Here is a 5,891-nt window from a genome sequence, read left to right on the forward strand (position 1 = left end):
GAAAATGTTAGCAAACTTTATTAGGAAAGAAATTTAGGATAACAAGATTATTTAGGGAGAAGTGATGGGGAAAGGAAGAAACACTTCCTTTCCTGCTCCCCATGCAGGAAATGGGAGTAAAGACTCCCACACTTTCATACTTTTGATGACAGTTTTGCAAACTCCAGAGAAGGACCTGATACATGCTCTCTACAACTGAGAAATTCAGGGGGTTGGAACTCAGAAACTCCAAGTGGGGGACATTTAACAGCATTTTACCGGCCTCAATGCCAGTCTTTGAGTTTGTGGTTAGAACAATCTAGTGCGGACGCATGAGCACAGAAGGTGATGGTCACTTCACAGTTGACTTATACCAGTTCACTTTGGATGCTGAGGCCATCATACGAAGGGGAGCTCCAAGGTGTGGCTGGGACATGGACTCCTATCGTAGGTCCACAGTGGTGAGGACAGTTCCCAGGACTATTTTTCCATAAAAGATGGTTGACCCAGCTTCCTAAAAGTCACTGGGAAATATGCAGCTGATGCTGTAGCTCCACGTGAGTTACTACCTCACTAGGTCCCCAACCCTACCTGGAGCCCAGGGTCCTGCATGGACCTCCTGTCATGGTAAAGTAGTCATAATCACATATAAATAGAAGTCAAGAGAGAGGCTACATCCATGACCACTCCAACTCTGTTGCTGGAAACCTCCTGATAGAGAATTTACCTGTTTCTACTGTGTGATTTTCCTCTCCCCTCCTTTTTATTTATTTATTGATTGGTAGGTGACAAAATTTAAATCAACTTATGGAATTTTCAAAGTATGGATTACCTCTCACATTTTCTCCATTGAAATATCATTCCTACACCAGTCATTGAAAAAATCCCCATTCCCCACTGCTTTCAGTGCCTCTTAAAAAAAAAATCACAAAATAGAATATATTAAAAAAGATCAGTAATCTATAGATTTATGTCTCAGCTCCCAATTCTTTTAGGTTTGTCTATATTTTAATTATGAGACAATCATTGGAAAAAATTAATATATGGAATAATATTGATATTTGTGGCTAAGTAATACATGTATTTATTTAGAGAGACGTGCAAATATTTCAGGGGAAATAACATGATGCCAGAGATTTGATTGAAATACTCATGTAGAGAATTAAAAGGAAGCAAGAACAAAGCCATTGGTAAATACGAGGGCTGATGTGTGCCGTGGTCATTTTGCTGCTCTTTCTACTTATCTATAATATTATCAAAGTCTTTAGGTTGTTTTTCATCAATATAAAAATGGTCAGTCAAAATTAGAGATAAGGGCAGAACAGATTCTGCATAAAAGCGAGGGGGAGTGGGGGGGAGAGGGAGGGGGCGGGGGGGGAGGAGAGAGGAGGGAGAAATGGCCCAATGTATACACATATGAATAAACGAATAAAAAAAAAAAGGTCAGTAGCTGCTTCCAAGAGTAGTATTTGTGAGTGACCTCTAGGCAGGACCTCCACTTCTGAATACTCCTACTTTCGGAGTGGTCGTGGTTGGTTGAGACCAGAAAACTTGCAGAAAGATGAAGCAGTCTATCATATTTATGTCAAGAGTAAGGTGGAGGCAGATGAATTTTGAAGCTGGGAAGGGAGGAAGGAGTCACGGAAGGGAGGGAAAGAGCAGGAAATTATAAAAAAAAAAGGGGGGGAAAGGCCAAGAGCTAACAACGACAAATACACCTGTATATTTAAAAATAAATGTAGCAACCTAGCATTAGCTCTACTTTGCAGAGGATTCTGGGAAATGTTCTCCAGGAGCGCTGCAGAGCGACGGAGTCTGGGAAATGTACTCCAACAGCGCCCACGGAGTGAAGGATTCTGGGTAAAGTAGTCTGGGAGAATGGCGCAGTCAGAACCACTTCCGTTTTAGTACAGTGCTGCAGCAGGTGTTCCTCCCGGGAATTCTGGGAAGTGTAGTTCAGCAGCGGTGTCCAGCCAAAGCCCTTCCGCTGCTAGGGGAGTCAACGTGAATTTCGCGTTCTCCTCTGTTGGGCGTGGGACAAGCAGGTTGCTGGCCTTCATGGCGGAGGGCAGAAGCAATGTTTTGCGTCCCCCTGGGTTTGAGGGCGGCCATGATGGCAGTGCCTACCTAGCAGGGATGCAGGCGAGAATTCGTGAGGAAAACACGCAAAGGCGACAGCTTACTTGGGCTGCTCAGGCTGGGAGGCGCTGGGTGGGGGAATTCAGGGCTCAGCAGTTCCGCACCGCCCCTCCCGGTGTCGCCTCTCTGACGCTCTGCGACACTTACCCTGGAGCACAGGCGCGAGGACGGCAGCCTCTGCCCGTCGGCCATGGGACGAGGTTGGGACATGTGCTCAGTAGAGGACTTCCTTCATTCTGGGGAGTGCTTTGCGCTGGGTGTTTGCAGAGTGAATGCATGAGCACTAATGTTGGAATTAAAGACCATCCGGTGCCCAAAACAGACATGTGAGAGAGCAAATCTTGACAAGGCATTTCTTTTGATCAAAAGGGTGCAAGCACCCATTCACTCCAGCTGTGCAGACACACTAGCACAAAAATGGACACGGTGGCTTCTTATAGATTTGTCCAGGTCAGAGGTTCACAGTCTCTCCCAATTGGCTAAAATGCTTGGGAGATGGGTTAGGGCGCACAGTTTGGGCAATTTTCCCCGGCAATGGAGCTGAACAAGAATCTGGAAGAAGAAACAGGAACTTTTTAAGCAATACAAGCCACCTAGGATGGCGAAATGAGGAATTTGAAGCAATCTAAGAGGGAGACATGTTAGGAAAAATGCCACTCACAAAGAAAGCTGATGAGAAAAACTCACGTCCAAGAGCAGGGTTTAATGGCAGGCACGAGCCATTTGGCTGACCTGGGAAAGATGGCCAGGAAGAGAGCTAGTTCAGGCCAGGCATGGCCTTTTATAGAAGAGGGAGGGTAAGGGGTTGGTGCATGCGCAGGGGTCCCTGATGGGGGTGGAACTTGGGTGGAGCTTGTCTGGGAGCACGGGAAATCTTGTTGAAGGGCGGGGCTGTTTATTGGGAATGGCTCCATTTTCCAAGAGGTGAGACCTAGGATAAAATGGCTGCTAATTTATAAAATGGTGGCATTATTGTTCAATCATTCCCCCATTTTTTCTTTAATAATGATGAGGGTAGGGGCTGAGGATCGGGAATTGGAGCGAAGCATTGGTCTCTTTAGCTGCTTCCTGCTGGCGGGGGGCATTGTATGTCCTCAAGTGGGGTCCTCAGAGTCCGGTGTCTTGATATGGGCCATTGTAGAGGTCCTGGAGGGGCTGGTATCCTTGGAGAAGGAGCTGATTAAACCTTTGGTTAGTGGCAGCAGATAAATGATCTAGTAAGAAGTTTTGTAGGGTCCTTATGATGCAGGGGAGGAAGCTTAGGAGGATGAAGATAAGGATAAGAGGTGTAAGGAGAGGTAACAGCCAAGAGAGAAGGGGAGATTGGGTCCAGTCTAGGATGAAGGAGGATTTTGATCTTTGAAGTTGGAGTTCTTCACTTAGGCAGGATAGGCTGTTAATGTTTTGTTCTACTAATCCTGATTCATTAATGTAGTAACAACACTCCCCTCGGAGGAAAAGGCAGGTGCCTCCCTTTTCAGCAGTTAAGAGATCTAGGGTCCTGCGGTTTTGTAAGGCAACCTGAGCTAATGAGGTGAGTTGTCACTGAAGGGAGGCTAGAGAGACAGAGGTGGTTTCAAGGGTGACTTGTAAGTGGTCTTCGAATTCTCTGGCTGAAATGAGACTGTGACCCAAGCTCCTCCTGCGATCCCTGAGGCGGCTATGGAGGAGGCCAAACTAACCCCGACCATGATGGGCAGGAAGGCGGCCCGTGGCTGTCGGGGTGAGTACAAACAGGAGAATTCAGCCTTTCCGTAGAGGGTAAGTTGGGGAACCACTATAACCAAGAGGCAGGGGCTCGGAGTGGAGGCATTTATGCAGGTGTGTAGAGAGTCATTACACCAGAAGTACAGTCCAGAGGGCGGGGGAGTTTGTGTAGTTATAGAAACATTGGAGCGACAGGAGTTAAGGAGGCTATTTTAGAGAGAAAGTGTTGGGTGAGGTAGCAGGTGTAGAAGGGAGATTGTTCTGAGTCATCTTCCCATAGAGACACAGAAGACAAACGGGGTGGCATCTGAAATCTTGGGGTGTAGGGGTTGGGGAGGGTACAGAGAGATTGACAGGCACTGCTGCTAGTAGGGGGCGCTAAAGGGAAGCACATAAAAAACAGCAGGTGAGGCTTAGAGAACTGGTGGAGTTAAGAAACTCTACAGAGGTTTGTGTAATTTGGACCCAGGATGATAGAGTAGTGGATGAGGGATCTTTGGGGAGTTGGTCCTGGAGGGTCTGTTCAGCTTCCAGGATGTTTGAGGAGATCTCTATTTGTGTCTGGGGGGCCATAACCAATTCTCTAGATATAAAAAGGGTCGCCGAGGGGTGGGAACTGGTGTCATGAGGGTATATGTTGGCCGTAACCCCATCCTGCCATCATGTGTCAGGGATGTGGATTGTTATTGTACCAGAGTCCCCAAAGTGGAAACTTATTTCTCCAGACTTTGGGCTCCCAGATGCAACCCAATGTACTTTGCAGCTCCAATAGGGGCAGCCTCCATATTCCTTTGACCATTTAGCACCCTTTCTGCAATAGAGTTGGGTCTGATCAAAGAAGAAGCAAATAAAAGGGTGATTACTTACTGACGTGGATTTGGGAGTAGTGGATATGCTAATGGCTTTGTCACATCCCGTAGGGCACAGAACCTATTTGGTGGGTGACTGAAGCCCGGTTATGTGTGTAGGTTTCCTGGACTTTGAATCTCCAGAGATATGATGGGGATGGGAACCCAACCAGAAGGATAGAAAAGATCCAAGTCATAAGAATGAGGAAAGTATAGGGAGTAAGGCGCATAGGGTGAGATACCTGAGGCAGAGAGCTGTGTGATGGGGCCATCTCCACTCAGGGGGAGAAGTTCCCCACAAGCTGATACTCAGGAGAATGGGGACGAGGACAAGAATTACCCACAGGAAGGGATGGAGTGAAAGCATAGGTGGAGTAGTTCACAGTAAGGCAAAGAGTATGTTGGAAAATGAGTAGATTTCTTCAGGAGTAAAGTCGGAGAGAGTACCTTGGAGATGAAGGTCGGATATCCAATCTATGAAGTAAGGGAAAAGAAGATATGAAAAAGGAGGGAGGCTGATTGTGCTGGGAGGTGGGAAAGATAAAATTTCATAGTGGAGTGTATATAGGAAAGAGTAAAAGCGTGGGCAGGCACTGACAGGAAAGAATGGGAGGGGGAAGTATAAAGAATGAGTAGGCGAGATGCCAGGTCCCCAGGCATAGGGCTCCTGCCTATGCCCTGGGAGTCTCCGTGGGTGTGCCTCCATCTTCTGGGATCTTGGGGAGGCAGGAGATCTTTATTTTTGTTGGTCCTGTAAGAAGAGATTGATAGGTCTTTTGTGGGGCTGCCAGTTTTAGATTTTGAACATGTACCCAGAAGGGAAATCCTGCTAGCTTAGCAGCCATGGGTGTGGTGAGGACGACCTTAAATGGGCCTCTCCACTTGTCCTGCAGGTGGCTGGGTGTGGTTGTACTTTTTAGATAAACCAGATCTCCCATTTGGAGGGTGGGAGTTATTTTGGTGGTGTCAGAGAGCTGTGGCAACTGATTTATGAGCATGAGACCAAAAGAGAGAGCGAAGAAAAGTGAGGAGAGGATTGAGGAGAGTGGGGGAAATGTTAGAGGGTTGTGGCTGAACTGTGATAGGGAGGAGTGGATGGCCATAGAGGAGCTCGAAGGGGCTGAGCAGGAGTGGTCTTTTTGGGAGGGCCCGGAGGCGGAGAAGGACTAGGAGTAGGAGCTTTGTCCAGTCTAGGTGGAGCTCGAGGGAGAGTTTGGT

The sequence above is a fragment of the Castor canadensis genome, chromosome 16 (genome assembly GCF_047511655.1).
Source record: "Castor canadensis chromosome 16, mCasCan1.hap1v2, whole genome shotgun sequence".
NCBI classification, from domain to species: Eukaryota; Metazoa; Chordata; class Mammalia; order Rodentia; family Castoridae; genus Castor; species Castor canadensis.